The 19,364-nt window shown below is 41.8% G+C and overlaps 1 long non-coding RNA gene across 1 annotated transcript in view; it reads left to right on the forward strand.

Moving 5' to 3' along the window:
• Nucleotides 1-6,318: 6,318 nt before the first annotated feature.
• LOC137299779 (uncharacterized) overlaps nt 6,319-19,364 on the forward strand; it is a 111,242-nt gene continuing 98,196 nt past the window's right edge. The window contains exon 1 of the long non-coding RNA XR_010957982.1: nt 6,319-6,586. This is a non-coding gene — a long non-coding RNA (uncharacterized lncRNA). The remainder of the gene's footprint in view (nt 6,587-19,364) is intronic.

Here is a 19,364-nt window from a genome sequence, read left to right on the forward strand (position 1 = left end):
GATATATGATGTCCCTCCTTCTGTCCACCTCTTGCACCAAGAGGCCTCTAGTGCATCAGCGGAGAACCTTGGTGTACGCATTCTTGCAGGCCTGGTACAAACTCAGATCGGCAGATTGGTGAGGTCCGGCATGCAGAATGTGGGATTTAGTAGTGCGCAACCTTTATTCAATGTTTTAATATAACTCATCAGTTTGTAAACATAGGGACGGGAGCTGCATCTGTGTTTTGCATGTGTGATATCTGATCTCTGTTCAGACTCCATGCAGACAGCTGACTGTTATTTTCAGCAAATAACAGGTACCAGATACCTTTAAGAAATTTTAAAAGATATCCTGCCTTTAAGAGATTGGAGCTCCCCCTGCTGGTGGAAAATGTGAATTGCATCGAATCCTTGTTCAACGCTGATTCAGAATGCTGCTTGCAGGTAAGTCCTCAGGGCTGAAGAAAGTCTCGTCCTGCCTGCGCAGGGGCCATCGGGCATGGGATAATAGCGGATCGCGCTAACCCCGCCCAATAATAGGCCCTATCCAATTTTTCCCCCACTAAGTCCAAAGTGAAATCCATTGATAATCCTTCTGATGATGTCAGCTTTGGCTCAGAGGTAGCACTCTCACATCTGCGTCAAAGGGTCATGGGTTCAACTCCCACTCCAGATTCTTAAGTACATCATCTAGCTGATTCTTCAGTGCAGTATTGAGGTAGTGCTGTGCTGTCAGAGGTGTTGTCTTATGGATGAGATGTTAAACCAAAACCCTGCATGTCTACTCAGGAAGTATAAGATCCCATAGCACTATTCAAAGACGAGTCGAGGAGTTCTCCTTGTGTCCTGGCCAACATGTATCCCTCAACCAACATCACTAAAACAGACTATCTGGTTATTTGTAGGACTTTGCTGTGTGCAAATTGCCAGCTGTGTTTGCCTACATCACAATAGTGACTACACTTCAAAAGTAATTCCCCATTGACTGTGAAGTGCTTTGGGACATCCTGAGGATGTGAGGGGTGCAATATACATGCAAGCTCTTTCTTTGGAAATTAGTGGGTTCCAAACTTTGACATCCTATTGGCAAGTTACTTAGCCACTAACTTATCAAGATTGGATTGTATTTTATTTTATCTTTGATCGTTTATTTTCTAAGAATAATTAAGAACCAGTCAGGTAATGGGTAAAATTTGGCAGGAAATATTCTTTATTTCATTAATGCCATTTCCACAAATAATTTCAAACTTATCTTTTGAGACAAAGCAAAGTATATAAACAAACACTGTCCTCACACGGTATCACTAAGTACAAACCCAAAGCAAACACTCCCCCCATAAGTGAACTGAATACGTGACAACTAGAGTGAGGTCTTCAGCTATTCTCAGAAATAATCATCCTGATGGAATGAATCCTGGCCAGTTTAACCAGTGGCCGACTCACCTGGCCTCCTTCTGACTGAAGGTAGTTTTGCACCTATCTAATTTCATTGTTCCTGTCTAGGGACAGTCAATCTCTCTCTTTTACTTTTAGCTCAGGTGCCAATTGCACTGGGCTGCGCTGTGCAATAAAGATACCCAATTGTAGTATCAGTGGAAACAGGAGTGATCAGCTGCTGCCTGCGTTTACTTTCCTGAAGCTGGCTCCCTTAACCCGTCAGCACTTTCTGTAGACTCACACGTTCATGCGGTCAGTGCCCCGAGCGTGGATTATCCATACTGGAGAATGGAGGCGGACCCACATAGCTCTGATCAGTTGCACTTCTGTAATTAAGAAAAAAGCAATTTGAGACTTATTCCACTGAACTTCAGCTTTCGATGGTTAAATTTGTTTCCCTCTCATCATCTATAGAAGTCACTCAAACTCACCTACTTGTGATGTCTCATTTATCATTAATATCGATAGCCTCTGAACTGTTGCACTTACTAAATGTACATTCACAGGAGAGCCCAGTACACACAGGGCTGGGTCTATCGGAGTGTAGACTCTCACAAGTTTAATAGACATTCTCATTTCATAAAACAATGTTTCCTTCTGGTGATTCAACAGAGTATACAAAAGATTCTCACCGCGTCACTACGTCTCCAGAAGGTTGATTTTCTAACACCTTTCCTTTTGTTTTAGGTGGCTGCGATGGAGTAATCTTATGTGTCATTTTAAGCCATATTAGCTTTACTTATCCTAATATGCGTGCTCTGTTTATGACTGGTGCAAATAGAGTGCCATCTAGTGGCCTCAGTATCAATCCTCAAGTTCACTGCCCACAATGCAGTTGTGATTAGTTAAAGTGTCTGCTCCAGAATCACCGAGCAATTATTTTCCTCGCCAATTTTTTTCCCCTCCCCTCCTTGCCTGAAGGAATTGGCTCCTCACTGAGGAACATGTTCACATGTGCCCGTCACCCTCCCACGCCTTGTCCAAGTGATCATTATTCATTTGTGACAATGAGTGTATCCAGGCTATTCACTAACAGGAGCCATCGCAACCAAGCTGATTTCCTGTTCCTAACATGTAGTGCTCCTATCGCCATTCTGACTGAGGTCAGCTAACTCAGCACAGACCAGAGGTCAAACCTGAAACCTTCCTTGTCTCTATGTAAACATGCTGAGCCACTGAGAGCGTGGACTTTGTCACTTTTGAAAAAAAAGTTCTTATCTGATTGGCTGAATTTCAAAAACTGATCATACTTGGATGGGAAAATTCTTGTAAGCCTTTACCCAGGTACCTTAGAGCGTATTCACTCTACAAATGTAGTCTTAGTGCAAAGCAATTCCAGCTTTGTTACACGTTAAACTTGTGAAGCTGAAAATCTGTGGCCCTTCTGATGTACTCCTACAATGAATCTGATGGGACTTTGTGGATATGCCGGATCCTGGCCTTCTCCACCAGTTTATTTGAGGTGAACCTCTATCCATCCCAAACAAGGTAAACCTTATCAGAGGGGACATGGCTGAGGCAGTGGACTTCTCTGGCCTGGCAAAGCAGCAACGGCTGGTACATCCAATGAAAGGAAGTGTACCTGGACGACGGCCTGGACACCTGGAGAAGTTTTTTTTCTACAGTGATTTGATAGGACATATTACAATACGTTTCTAGAAGGAGGGGGTCTGGCAACCCTTGTCCCCAGGGTGGCCTCTCCAATCTGGCAGGTATCCAAGACCTGCGCCCCTAGTGGCACAGCACCCAGCAGAATTGTTTAAATGAAGGAAATTCTCCCTGACCCCAGAAAGTCGGGTAGGGTCAGCAGCAGGAGTTTGTAGCAGACTTATCCCAGCACTTAACGCCCAGGATCAAAGGCCCTTTGATTTTCAACCTCATAGAGTATAAATCTGATGTTGAGACCCAAATTGACTCCGGAGCGAAGCAGAGTGAGGCTGTCTGTTCCCACAAGTCTCACGCTACTTTGTTGCAGTGTCAGGTTGAGCCTTGACACCAGATTCAGACTGTGTACACGGTGTAAATGCAATGTCGATACGAAGCACAACCACTTTGCGTTGATATTACAGTTATAGTGTGAGCGCATGCTTAGAGCAGCACTCAGTTGTATGTATTGAAGAATTTGGTCATTACTAATCTCGTATTGATCTTTCAACTAGGAAAACATTTGGTTTTTAGGTGTAAATCTGAATGTTAGCTGCTTTTCACTTTCCCAATTTATCTGCCCCCCCATCTCAACATACATTCTATAAAGAATATACTGTCAAGACTATCCAATCTGGTATGAGCACATTAGGTCGCAGATTGAAAAGTTAATTGTATTGTGTCCCCTCTAAGTTTTAGGACAAGGGGTTCATAGGAGGTGTCAATATTTGCAACAGGTCCACCATACAGAAACAAACTGGAAACTAATGGTTCAGTTCACTGGCAATGGAGTTGAAAGCTACTTGATTATTCAGTCAACTTTATAAATGTTATATTGTTACAAGTTAATTTTTTCAAATTTCAAATTTACTTTTGCAATACATTTTCAATCAGTCAATTGTTGACATTTTTTCACATTGATAAATTCTGTGTAAGAAAACAAATGGAGACATTCCTGGTCTGTATTTCTGGTAGGAATTTTATCCTATCTGGCTCATGTGGAATAAAACAATTACATTTGATGTGTGTAATCCATGTCAGTGTTTCATCATCTACCCTTCAGATTGCTCACTTATATGAGGCAGCCTCGTGTCACTGTATAGTGATAACGTAGTGACTTTGAGATAAAGGTGATGAACCCTGTGCATTTAAACATATATTAATCCTTTAAAAACTGCAATATCGTTTGTGAGTTGTTACAAGGTCAAGAGATAGAACATGTACTGTCCAGTGTAAAACCCAGTCACGTGGACCAGGAAGGTTTCAGGTTCAACCTCAGTATCTGTGCTGAGTTAGCTATGATCAGCCAGTGCTGCTTTAGGAGGTTAGGATTGGCCTCAGTGACTGAGGGGGACAAATAAGAACATAAGAAAATAAGCTAGGGGTCCCACCCCTGTTCTCCATCCAGTGACTCCTGCTGGAATGGCCACGTGACAGGCTTGGCTTCAATGCTCCCTCCCAATAATTAATTCGTTTTATTTGAAAATCACAAGCCTACGGAGGCTTTCTCCTTCGTCAGGTGAGTGTCACCTGACTCACCTGACAAAGGAGAAAGCCTCCGAAAGCTTGTGATTTTCAAATAAAACTGTTGGACTATAACCTGGTGTTGTAAGATTCCTTAGGTTTGTACACCCCAGTCCATCACCGGCATCTCCACATAATAATTAATTAGCCTGACATCAATCATTGTTTAGGCTCACACTCGAACAGTGTCACTTGGACAAAGTATCAGAGAGTGACCAGTGCCTATGGAACCAAACCGAGGATGTTGCCAGGACTGGAGAATTTTAGCTCTGAGGAAAGATTGGATAGGTTGCGGTTGTTTTCTTTGGAACAGAGGAGGCTGAGGGGAGATTTAATTGAGGTGTATAAAATTATGAGGGGCCTTGATAGAGTGGTTAGGAAGGACCTATTTCCCTTAGCAGAGAGGTCAATAAACCAGGGGGCAAAGATTTAAAGTGATTGGTGGAAGAATTAGAGGGGAGTTGAGAAGAATTTTTTTCACTCAGAGGGTGGTGAGGGTCTGGAACTCACTACCTGAAAGGGTGGTAGAGGCAGAAACCCTCATCACATTTCAAAAGTACTTGGACATGCACTTGAAGTGCTGTAACCTACAAGGCCACGGACCAAGAGCTGGAAAGTGGGATTAGGCTGGATAGCTCTTTTTCAGCTGGCACAGACATGATGGGCCGAATGACCTCCTTCTGTGCCATAAATTTCTATGATTCAAACCCACCTTCTGGAAAAGGGCAGAACATCAAAGGGAGAAAAACTACAATCCTAGGCACAAATGTTTCATTGACTGATTTATAAAGATAGACTTGTTCATTATGTTCGATGTAGTTTGCAAGATTCAATTGACATTTTTGAAGAATATAGCAATGTGGTGGGATCACATACAGCAGGTTTCCCGCATTGATGCTTATTTCAATGAGCACTTCATGTTGGTGTTGTATTAAGTGTCTGACAGCATCTGGTTAATCATCTGTTTAAGACGATTAAAGGAGTTAATAGGGTAGATAGAGAGAAACTATTTCATCTGGAGAGTCCAGAACAAGAGGGCATAACCTTAAAATTAGAGTGAGGCCGTTCAGGGGTGACGTCAGAAAGCACTTCTTCACACAAAGGGTAGTGCAAATCTGGAACTCTCTCCCCAAAAAGCTTTTGAGGCTAGGTCAATTGAAAATTTCAAAACTGAGATTGATAGATTTTTGTTAGGCAAGGGTAATAAGGGTTACGGAACCAAGGCGGGCAGATGGAATTAAGATACAGATCAACCATAATCTAATTGAATAGCGAAATAGGTTCAAGGGGCTGAATGGACTATTCCTGTTCCAATGTTGCTATGTCAATGTGGAGTGAAATGTTCCTTCAAGCTGACTGAAAAATGTCTTCTTGCACGAGGACTCTTCTGATGTGTTACAGGCACCTTATCTTAGAGGAGACACAAATGGATTTAGGGAGCCATAAATCCTTCTTGCTGTCTAGTGAGGCATGTCTGTCTTGAAATTAGATTCGTCAAATATTAATGCACATGTGATATTCCTCTGTTTGCTATTTTAATGGAGGCGTTAACCCATTAATTTAAATGATTTGGCACCTCTATTAAAATAGTTGGAAAAGGAACAACATGTTAAGCTTCACACTAATATTCAAAGAGCCTCATTTCAAGGCACTTTAACATCGACTGATTCACTACATGTGAATGTGTGGATAGGAATGAAAGTACCACAGATTGTGTGCCCGGCAGGAGAGAGTATTTTTTTAAAAAAGCAATGTGCTGATATTAATTTCTTGAGATACAAACAGTTAAATCACACCTTCAATCAGACGCTTCACCAGCAGACAGCTTTCTTTCTGTTAGCAGTCAACCATATCACATCTGTGGAAAATTACGGCTGAAAGTTTGGGGTGTTGCAAGTGAGACTGAAAAGCCCAGATGGTATCCAAAAAAAGGGAGCTCGAGATAGTAAATATGATGTTAAAGCTGCACATTCCTTAAATTATCTTTCACAGCAAAAACGTGAGTATCTTCGTTGTGTGTTGTGCTCAGGAGACTTTTCTTCATGTCCTTTTTTAGCTGCTCCAACTGCAAAGCATTGGTTGAAGCAACAGGGTTTCATCTCATCTTAACAACTTGAAATTCAAATTAGATATGCTCAGCAATCCACTTAGGTCGTCTTCTTCAGTGTTAATTTGATTTACGATGTGGAGATGCCGGTGATGGACTGGGGTTGACAATTGTAAACAATTTTACAACACCAAGTTATAGTCCAGCAATTTTATTTTAAATTCACAAGCTTTCGGAGATTTTCTCCTTCCTCAGGTAAACATTTACCTGAGGAAGGAGAAAATCTCCGAAAGCTTGTGAATTTAAAATAAAATTGCTGGACTATAACTTGGTGTTGTAAAATTGTTTACAATTTGATTTACATTCACTTGTGAAATGAAAGATCTGACACAAACTCTATCGACGCTGCTGGTGCTGTTCCACTGAACAATCAAACTCATCTCCCCTGTTAGCGCACTAACTCTGAAGTCCCACATGCCATCGTATGAAGCATGGGCAATAGTGTTTACTAACACGGTGGACACCAGCAGTGTGAAGTAAATTCATCTAAAGTCCACCTGATTGCACTTAAGGCTTAGACAAATTTAGCCATTTTTCAAATTCTTTATGGTATTCTGCTCGCTTTTTCATTGGTTCATTCAGACCAGAGCATGAAATCATCCTGAGACTTGAATCAGGGTAGACCATGACAGTATATATTGTAGGCCATGACAGTGTATATTGTAGGCCTTGACAGTATATATTGTAGGCCTTGACAGTGTATATTGCAGGCCTTGACAGTATATATTGTAGGCCATGACAGTGTATATTGTAGGCCTTGACAGTGTATATTGCAGGCCTTGACAGTATATATTGTAGGCCATGACAGTGTATATTGTAGGCCTTGACAGTGTGTACTGTAGGCCTTGACAGTATATATTGTAGGCCATGACAGTGTATATTGTAGGCCTTGACAGTGTATATTGTAGGCCTTGACAGTGTATATTGTAGGCCTTGACAGTATATATTGTAGGCCATGACAGTGTATATTGTAGGCCATGAAAGTGTCTATTGTAGGCCTTGACAGTGTATATTGTAGGCCATGACAGTATATATTGTAGGCCTTGACAGTGTATATTGTAGGCCTTGACAGTGTATGTTGTAGGCCTTGACAGTGTGTACTATAGGCCATGACAGTATATATTGTAGGCCATGACAATGTATATTGTAGGCCTTGACAGTGTATATTGTAGGCCTTGACAGTGTACATTGTAGGCCTTGACAGTGTATATTGTAGGCCATGACAGTGTATATTGTAGGCCTTGACAGTGTATATTGTAGGCCTTGACAGTGTATATTGTAGGCCTTGACAGTGTATATTGTAGGCCTTGACAGTACATATTGTATCTGAATCATTAAAGAATGGACTTGACGGGTCAAATAGGCATTTCTCATTTCATAGTTTCTAAAATTCTAACACATGTTCAAGAATATGGAATGTTACCCACAGTCAGATTGCAGTGTTCAGAGCTCAGTGCAGTGGGGAATGGAGCAGCCGCCTACTTTACACCCTGTCCGTTGAAGGCAATGAAGTAAAATCGGGCTGGGTATAAAACGCGCAGTCGATATCATCCCGTCAGTTTCTCGCTGGGGAGGTTTAGGTTAAAATTACCCCCATCATACAACTCCATTTTAAGTATGACTTCAGTTGGTTGAGCCACATGGAGCAGAGTGTAGCTTGCAAACTGTTAATCATACCACACACACACACAAACACAGAAACACACATACACAAACAAGCACACGCACGAACACACCCACAAGTAAGCACACACAAACAAACAAACACAGACAAACACAAACACACACACAAACACACACAAGCACACACACAAACAAACACACACAAGCACACACACACAAATACACACACAAACACACACAAACAAACACACAAGCACACACACACAAATACACAAACAAATACATACAAACACAAACACATACACAAACAAGCACACACAAGCACACAGAGAAATAAATGCACACAAAAACAAGCACACACACAAACAAATACACACACAAACAAACACAAACAAGCACACACAAGTACAAACACAGACACAATTACACACACACAAGTACACAGAAACACACACACAAATACACAAACAAATACACACAAACACAACACAAACAAACAAACACACAAACCCATACAAACACACCACATACACAAACACACACACACACAAACACAAATGCACATATACACAATAGATGTGCTGAAATGAATAATTATGTAAAATGAAGATGGATGGAATAACCTAGTGAATAACTAAGTAAACAGTGATTTATTTTTCAGGAGGTATACAGTATAAATGTTCTGATTAATGTAATGCGAATATCAAAAGGAAAGAGAAATGAACTGCAACGTACAATGTGAGGAACACATTGACTTTTAAGTGACCCTGATCACCTCTGTGTGACCCATGGGTGAACGTTCCTGGAATAGTACCAGTGAATTACATTAGAGAAGGCTTAGAAGTTGGCCCAGTATCCGTAGCAAAGCTTGTATATGTAACTGTTCCAGTAAAGGATGAAAGTCCAATTAACAGCCAGACCCTGGTTGTACAAATGGGCCAAGCTCCACGGCAAAACAATGTCATGTCTGAATTTAGAGTGAGGCACAATGCCATATATTATTTAAAAAGTTCTCATGATTCACAGTATTTATTAGGCTTGATCTCTGTCTACAGTAGATGATGCAAATGATTGGTTTAGTTAACCTTTTCCCACCCAGATGTTTCAAAACAGTTACATTCTACATTCAATGGGAACGAGCCGCTCTGGGTGGAAAAAGGAGTGGTTTTCTGCACAAACAATAAGTGAGTCAAGTGTAGCTTACAAAGTATGTGAAGCTAAATAGTCATAAAAATAATAGCTTTCCATTAAAATTTCTTACAAGTCTGTAAGGCTTCCTGAGGAATGTTCATCCTCAATCTTCCTCACATGAGCTGCTCAGTAAACAACTGGGCTTCAGGTTGTTCTGTGGTTTGATTGGTGGGAGGTGGATATCCTTGACTCAATGCAGACTGTATGAGGTAAATTTTAACTCCCAAGAACGGGTGGGTGGGTGGTTAAAATAGCAGCTTTTTGGAGCGAGACCACACCCTGGCTCCAACTCGCCCACTTCTGGGTTTAACCCAGGCAGGTTTGTCTGCATGTGGACTGCAGACACCAGGAAGTCCTGCCCCCACTTAAACCCGACGGGCCGATACTTGAAAGGGCAATGTACCTCATTGAAATACTTGAGGTACTTAATATTTTGTGCATTGCAATAATAAAAAGAATTTAACCGTACCTGTTCGGGTTTCCCATTGCTTCCAAATCACATCAGATGAAAGCAGGCGGGAAGGGCCGGATCCATGAGGTGAGTGTTTTTATTGCACTGCTTGTGGGCCCGGAGGAGCAGGAGTACTTCTTCCAGGCTCAACAAGCTCACCTGGCCAAAAGGAACCCTGCAATCAGCCGACCCCCCACCCCACTCCAATGCTGGACCCCCACCCGACCTGTGCTGGACACCACCCCCACCCCCCAATCATTGCTGGCTGGACCCCTAGTGTCATCACTGGCTGACGCCCCCCCTGGTCTCCATTGCTGGTTGAGCCCCCACCCTGATCCCCGCTGCTGGCTGACCCCCGCCCCCCGATGTCATCTATGTTTCCACCCCCATCTCCGATTTTTTCCAAGCCCGATGATCTCTCTCTCTCTCTCCCTCCCGCCCCCCTCTCTGATTTGCAGCTCCTCTCACTGCTGACAGGCAGCCAGCCTGTCAATCTGGCTGCCTGGCACATGGGAAACCCGGAAGCACAAATTCAGTTGAGTTGTGATCACAGATTGCGACGCACTCAATTCATTTCCGGGTTGCCCACGCGAATATCTGCGGACAAGTGGGGTACCCAGCTCCAAGTAAAAATCATGCTCAATGTCTTTCCCCATTGTATTACACAACGAAAACTGATTGCCATTAAATATTTTAAAGGAACATGTATTCTTATCCTGGAGTTTACCAGCGGGTTATTGAGCATTGCCAGAGGAAGGCAGTTTACCTGCCTGCATACTACAAGGAGACTTAGTTAAATCAAAAGCAACTGCCAAGTGCTTTCTTTTTTGACATATTGGGCCACTTTCCAGTCACGAAAATTACAACTCACACCGTTTTAATGTTTCCGTGCAAAAGGATTCACTCTTACTACAGCACGGTGCAAAGGAAGCGTGTGAAATAACAACGACCGAAACTGCACCCAAACTCGTATTGCACCATATGTTCAGTGGTTTCAGATGTCTATTGTTTGACCTTTATAAATATCTCAGACATGGGCCGAACTGAATAATTAATGGGAGGTGGAGAGGCGGGAGGGGGCAGATAAATTGACTTGTGGGAAGAAAGCATGACTCACCCCATCACGTTTTATTTTACCGGTGAAATATTTCACATCGCTGACCACTACTGATGTAACAGCTGACATTCACCAATTGGGAACTGTTATGTTCACAGTATCTGATGTGGCAATTTGCTGTGGTAAGACAATTTATTTTGAGGCCTTTCTGACACTATCGTCTTCCATATGCAATTCACTCTGCAACGTTTTAATCCCTGACATGATTAATGACCTCAAAGCAAAGGCAATATTATTCCATTATTGATCATTTTCACATGATTATGAGGACTGCCTCTCTTATGAATTATGATTTTATCACACATGTGAAAAGAAAAGCTGTGATGTGCTGGCTGTCATCATCTATCATCTACTGTTTGCAACAAACAGTCTGTCAATGTAAACGATACATTATCACATGGACATGTTAGAAAGGGAGAAACACAGGAGGGCCATTGCAAAGGATGTGATGGATTTTCACTGTTCTAACAAACCTTCATTAAACATCTCTTTATAGTCTAGAAATTCCTGTTGCCAATAATAATGGATGGATGCTTCATGCATTCATACAGAGTTCCTCTGTATGATTTTTCTCACTGGCTCATTTAAAACAAACAGGCTAAGGCCAGCATCAAAATATGTCATCCGAATATTGGCAAGAGTAATTTCTAGGTTCACAGGTGTTTTCAGACAGGATCATAGTGAGCAGACTGGATGACTAATGTTTTTCCCGGAATTGGACCACCGCAGAATATTTTAGTTCATAGTATCATAATGGGTACAGCACAGGAGGCAGTCATTCGGTCCATCGTGCCTGTGCCGACTCTTTGAAAGAGCTATCCAATTAGTCCCATTCCTCTGCTCTTTCCCCATAGCCCTGTAAATTTTTTCCCTTCAAATATTTATCCAATTCCCTTTTGAAAGTTACTATTGAATCTGCTTCCAGCACCCTTTCAGGCAGTGCATTCCAGATCATTAAACTCGCTGCGTAAAAAAAATCTTTCCTCGAGTCGCCTCTGTCTCTTTTGCCAATCACCTTAAATCTGTGTCCTCTGGTTACTGACCCTTCTGCCACTGGAAACAGTTTCTTCTTAATTATTCTGTCAAAACCGTTCATGATTTTGAACACCTCTATCCAATCTCCCCTTAACCTTCTCTGTTCTAAGGAGAACAACCCCAGCTTCTCTAGTCTCTCCACATAACTGAAGTCCCTCATCCCTGGCACCATTCTAGTAAATCTCTTCTGCACCCTCTCGAAGGCCTTAACATCCTTCCTAAAGTGTGACGCCCAGAATTGAACACAATACTCCAGCTGAGGCCTAAGCAGTGCTTTATAAGGTTTAGCATAACTTCCTTACTTTTGTATTCTATGCCTCTTAATAAAGCCCAAGATCCCATATGCTTTTTTAACAGCCTTCTCAACTTGTCCTGCCACCTTCAAAGATTTGTGTATGTATGTCCCAGCTCTGTCTGTTTCTGCACCCCCTTTAAAATTTAGTTTATATTGTCTCTCCTCATTCTTCCTATGAAAATCCATCACTTCGCACTTCTCTGCGTTAAATTTTATCTGCCATGTGTCTGCCCATTTCACAGTCTGTCTATGTCCTCCACATTGTTTACTACATTTCCGAGTTTTGTGTCATCTGCAGACTTTGAAATTTTACCCTCAATACCCAAGTTCAGGTCATTAATATATATCAAAAAGAGCAGTGGTCCTAATACCGGCCCCTGGGGAACACCTCTGTATACTTCCCTCCAGTCTGAAAAACAACCGTTCACCACTACTCTCTACTTTCTGTTCCGTAGCCAATTTTGTACCCATGCTGCCACTGTCCCTTTAATCCCATGGGCTTTAATTTTGCTAACAAGTCTATTATGTGGTACTGTATCAAATGCTTTTTAAAAGTCCATATATACAACATCAACCACACTACCTCATCAATCCTTACCGTTACTTCATCAAAGAACTTAATCAAGTTAGTCAAACACGATTCTCCTTTAACAAATCCTTGCTGATTTTCATTTATTAGCTCATGGTTTTCCAAATGCCAATTAATTTTGTCCCGGATTACTGTCTCTAAAAGTTTCCCCACCATGACAGAAGGCTGACTGGCCTGCGATTGTCGGGCTTATCCCTCTCTCCTTTTTTGAACAGAGGTGTAATATTTACAATCCTTCAGTCTTTCAGCACCATCCCCATATCTAAGGAGGATTGAAAGATTGTGGCCAGAGCCTTCGTAATTTCCACCCTCACTTCCCTCAGTAACCTCGGATCCATCCCATCTGGACCAGGTGACTTTTCTATTTTGAGCGCTGCCAATCTTTTAAGTACCTCCTCTTTATCTATTTTTATCCATTCCAATATCGCTACTACCTCCTCCTTTACTGCTACAATGGCAGCATCCTCTTCTCTAGTGAAGACTGATGCGAAGTATTCATTTAGTGCCTCAGCCATGCCTTCTGCCTTCATGTGATGATCTCCTTTTTTGTCCCTAATTGGTCCCACACTTCCTTTGACTACTGCTTAAACTGGCTGATTCCACACAGATTTCATTTTGCTGATCTGTTCAACAATCAATAGCCAGAACCATCTTCCTTAACCCCTTTTTTTATTTCAGGATGTTTTTTCTGTTTTTAACAAAAAATAATGATTTCCCCGTTAAATTCTGTTGCACCTTCTGACCGAGTTACCAGCACCACATATGTGTGTAAGAAAAATCACATTTGTAAATTTGTTAAAAGAATGTATTCTGCGCACTCAGCATTCATAGTTTGAAATGGTAAAGTAATGTTAACCCTTGTAAACCGATAGCAGTTCTATACACATTAATTCATTACCCTCTGCTGGACTGTAAACATATTACGTTGGGCTTACATTTTTAAATGATACTCACTGTTCTCTAGAATGACAAGCTCACTTATATTAAAGAATTGTGGTGAAATGCATGTAGTAAGTTCAAGACTTACACTGTTTTTAAATGTATCTCATTATCCCCTATTGGCTCTCCCTCCTTACCCTCGGGCTTTGACCAATGCTGTTTTGTAACCAGGATGCGGATAGGAATTACCATTCCCTTCTTTGAAGTGAGTGGCTTGCCCCCACATGACCCATTCTGAATTGGGAATTTGCCTTTCCTGGCAGCTGCATGTGCAAGCCTACGGCCGGTTACTCTGTCAATCTTGCAGAATATCAATTTCTGCCAGTGAACCACCAGCTTATGTTCCCATGTTACATCCCTAGCTAAATATACATAAAATGCACAGAAATTAAACTTTAATGTACACTCGAGGACAAACAATTTATTTACAATAATATATCTTTTGTGAATGGCCAAAAATTGGGACACAGTGAGTGGACCTGGTGAATTCTAGTGCTGATACTGGTGGCATAATATCCATATGTGGGACCACATCAAAAGCCGGCTATATTTGTCCAAAGGCACTAAGTTTCTGTCTGTTCTTCCCAGGCCACTTACTAACTGCATCCATGAGGTTACAAGGTGTCTTGCTGCCAGTTACACTATTGACATCAGTCTCACTGGATCATGGTGGAGATAAAAAAAAAATCAGCCAGGTTTCGCACTCCTGATCACTATCCAGTGAACTCCCGCTGACGAGTACAAATGTGTGGACGTAAAGATGAAGACATAATCAGGCTCATCGATAATATCCCAACTTGTATAATAGCCACTCCCTCTCTACTGGGTGTATTGTCCTCCCTTCACTAGTATTAGAGGAAAATGCTAGTGTGAATATAAAGCAGGATTCCCCTTGTCATGCTCATGCTGATGTTTACACTAACATCAATGCCTGGAGGATAATATAGTGTTGTTCACATATGAACTGGAGGACTACTGGAGCCTGTGAAACTGCGCCCAGGAAGAGTCTCTAGGGGAGGAAATCAACTCACAGCCTTCCGTTTTGCACCTGGAAAATGGACGGCCAGCAATTGAAAATCGGGGGGCACCTGGGCCACCCCTTTGACACGCCATGTTCAATCAGGCCTGTAAATGGGCAAACAACCCACACACACCTGAAACAGTCGTAAGGTTGCTTCGCCCAGTTGCACCAGGTGTTGAGTGGCCCAACCAGTGGTCCTTAAAGTGAAAATATTGAGTTCCTATTTTAGTGGGCCGGGGAGAAGCAGGTATGCTCCTGCCGGGCCTACAAAAGCCTCTGGCCCTCTGTTGGCCCATTCGAGGCCAACCCTGGGATTGCCTCACCCCCCAGACCTGACCTGCCAGTCAGCTCAGCATAGGCATAAACCGATTTCTTGCTATCTCACAGCTGGCCAGCTGCAGCGGGGTGGAGTGGGGGGAACATTTGGTGCCCACACCTTGCCAGCAGCATTTAATTGTGGCCCGAACCCGAATTTGGTTTAGGCCTCATGCCGACACAATCTGACAGGTGGAACAGCCCTCCCCCTCCGCACCACCCCAAGCCTCTTCCCGACAAATTTCTAGGCCAGTATCTGCAAGAGAGACGGAGAAAGCATTGGCAAAATAAAACGATAACTCGATTTTTATGGCACAAAAAGTTATTTATTTCAGCGCACTGTAGAACAAACACTTTGGAGCAGTATTGTAGAATCCTCCCAAGTATGTGATTGGGATGCCAAGAAATATTATACCACGATCAGGATTTGTGTGGGATCAGGATTTATATACACTGCAGATTAAAACAACCAATTTGTGAAATTTTCCCGCCACAATCCATTGAATTATTCATTCAACAATTTAATTTAAAGAAGAAAATTAAGTACTTAACAAGCCTGTCCATTTTTCACAAAGGAGATTAGACTTCTAAAATAATGTATTTGGTCTGTGGTTCATCAAATATAAGATAATTGGGCTTATTTGGTACTAGAATCAGTTTGTATTTAAGTGTTACACTGGAATCGAGCGCCAACATAACGAAATTAATTGGAAGTGGTTTATAAACTGGACCTTTGTGCTTGGTTCGGTTTAGATATATATTTTCCCTCCCCCAAAATGCAGTGACCCTTGCTAGACGGTTGCACATGTGTAGACGCCAGGTGACTGATATGTATGGTACTTGCATACTGTTCAGTGAACACCAGATGGCCCCCTGATGGGAGTAAGCACAGTGTATCACTTATACTCCAACATCTTCTCTTGCACTGTTCTGATATTCTTTGACAGAATATTCTATATTACTACACCAATATGAGTGTTTCTTCGAACATAACAGTGACAATAGGATCAGCTCAGCTGTGATGCCCACCTCAGCCGAAATTCACTGTCTAGTCTCACTTATGAAAAATGGCCATGTACCAGAGGACAACTGGTGTCCTTAAAACCATATCCCAGCCTTCAGTAGAGGTGAAAATGAGAAACGAGAAAAGCCTTGAAAATTTTTCTTTTGAGAAAGCCAATCTTGGCAGCGGTTCAACGAACTGAACTCTCGCATATATTTCTCCAAACCGCCTAAAACGTTGGCCCTTTAGCACTTGGCTGCAGAGCGTCCACATCTTCCCCAGCTGGTGCTTGGTTTGAGATGTAGGGCTGAGCTTCTGGGGGAGGGAGGGTGTGGGTGAGTTTTGCCAGTCTTTGATTGAGCTTCCAACATGTTGCAAGTTTAGGATAAAGTGAAAGAGTCACTCTGCTTCACTGATTTCATGTCAGGTGATTCTCTGCGACACTGTTTTGCCTGCTCAGCTGAAGAAGGCAGGTGTATGTGTATATGTACATATATGTATTTGTATGTGTGTTTGTATTTCTGTGTGTATATGTATACGTTCAAGTTGATAAGGCCATAAAGAATCCAAACGAAGACCTGGAGTTTATTTCTAGAGGAATGCAATACAAAAGCAGGGAGGTTTTGTTAAATTTACATAGATCATTGGTTAGACTACACTTGGGGTTCAGTGTGCAGTTCTGGTCTCCATACTACAAAAAGGATATTGAAGCACTGGAGAAAGTGCAGAAAAGATTTACAAGCATGTTACCAGAATTGAGAGGATGGAACGATTGAGAAGGAAAAATTTTTTACGCTGCAAGTTGTTATGATCTGCAATGCACTGCCTGAAAGGGTGGTGGAAGCATTTTCTATATTAATTTGCAGGGCTATGGGGAAAGAGAAGGGGAGTGAGACTAATTGGATAGCTCTTTCAAAGAGCCAGCACAGGCACGACAGGTCGAATGGCCTCCTTCTGTGCTGTATCATTCTATTGATTCTATGTGTATGTACCAGATTGTTTTGTGTATGTATGTTGTATGGAGGGGGGGGGGAAAGAAATAGCCAACATTGAGAAAACAATGGAGAGGGGAAATCGAGACAAAACACAGGGGGATATCTCAGTGATTCACAACTTCAAATTGAATTGCCAGTCGTTGCCAGCACAAGGAACATTTATTTGGTCAGAATTTAATTTGACACTTGTATAAAACTGCAAATGTAGCCAAAGCATTTTAAGCACTCGCTAGGCTCACTATAAAGTTTCTAATAATGCAGATGAAGTGACAGAAGACTCCCCTTGCAGCCTTTAAGTAAATTGTTGCAAGAATCCAGGGAAGGTTTTATAGATTAGCCAGGAAAAAAAATCTAATTTCAATGAGTAATATTCTAGTCATCGTATGCCAAAATGTCAAAATGTGTCTCCTTTCCAGTTTTCCTTGATTAGGGACATGTTGGCATAAATGTCATTCATTGTCCTTCTCCTAACACCTGTCATGTCACTGGAGTGGATATGGATGTCAGCTTACAACTAAATAGGTCATCCTGTCTCATTGAGCTGCATCTGTTCCAGCCTTTTGAATTCCAGCTCAATGTGTTCCTCTCTACCAAGTGATGCATACGTAAGTACTAATCAAATTGATGGTGACAGCTCAACTGGGCCTTTCCAGTTGTAATGCACTGAATTATTTTACCTGATCAAATTGATTAGTAATTGCATTCTTCAACCAGTTTTGATGCCTTGTGCCTGGACAACACTGCTGACCGCAAAGAAAGAGTTTGCTATTCATGTAAGTTTTGTGCCAGTTCTGGTGAATAACAGAACTGATTTTCTTCTAAAGCAGAGATGATTGAAATGGGCTCTCAGCAAAATCGTGAGATTATGGAGACAAGTCCAAAGCAAAATGATGATTTATAAGTCTCTAGTCTTGATGTTCTGGTATACATTCAATCCTTATAAAGGGCAGATGGGGTTATCGCTTAAGGACTTCCTTAGCACCAACTCTGCCTTCATGAGTACTTTCGAATGGCTGCTGTTAGATCCAGTAAAGGCAAGTATTCTTAAGAGGTAGAATCTATATCACAAACTGTGCTCTAGACAGTGGAATCTTGGCTTTTATTTGTATACCGATGCAGAAATAAAAAAAGAAAGAACTTGCATTGATATAACCGCCTTTTATGACCTCAGGATGTCCCAAAGTGCTTTACAGCCAATGAAGTACTTTTGAAGTGTAGTCACTGTTGTAACGTGGAAAAAACAGCAGCCAATTTGCACAGAGCAAGCTCCCACAAACAGCAATGTAATAATGACCAGATAATCTGTTTTTCAGTGATGTTGGTTGAGGGATAAATATTGGCCAAGACACTGGAGAGAACTCCCCTGCTCTTTTTCAAATAGTGCTATGGGATTTTTTACGTCCACCTGAGAGGGCAGATGGGGCCTTGGTTTCACATCTCATTCGAAAGATGGCACCTCCGACATGCTGCACTGGAGTGTTGGCCTAGATTTTGTGCAATCTTCTGAGTCAAAGGAGAGAATGCTACCACTGAGCTTTAGAAAACATCCCAAGGAGCTTTACATACCAGATGCAATTAAACATATATATTTTTTAAAAAGCTAAAAACTAATAATCAGTAATAAAAACAATAAATGTCACAGCAGGTCCATTGGGACCTGAAGGAGAAAAGATAGATTAACATCTAGGGTAGGGACCTTTCATCAGAATGGGAATGCCAGGCAGGAGAACTCCCTTATAGGATGCACCAAGACAAGAGAGAGGATGGAAGAAATAGTCCTCAGTAATTAATAGAAAAATCAACATTGAAGGAAAACATCCACAGCCAGAACTTGGTGCTGTAATGCCAGAGCTTTTGGCATTTTTGCAGAAAATACATTCCATTTGTAAATTTATTGACATTATAACATCATCAATGCATGTCATTGTTATTCATTTGGCAAAGGATCTATCCAGATGGTGGCTACCTTTCCTTCGGAGGCTGTAAGCTTTGTCTGTCACCATTACAATGTTTAGGTCTTAAATCTTCTTAATAAACTTGCATTGCTATTCTGCTGCTACCACACTAAATTACTGTGCCCACTTGATTTTTTTTTC

The sequence above is a fragment of the Heptranchias perlo genome, chromosome 29 (assembly GCF_035084215.1).
Source record: "Heptranchias perlo isolate sHepPer1 chromosome 29, sHepPer1.hap1, whole genome shotgun sequence".
NCBI lineage: Eukaryota > Metazoa > Chordata > Chondrichthyes > Hexanchiformes > Hexanchidae > Heptranchias > Heptranchias perlo.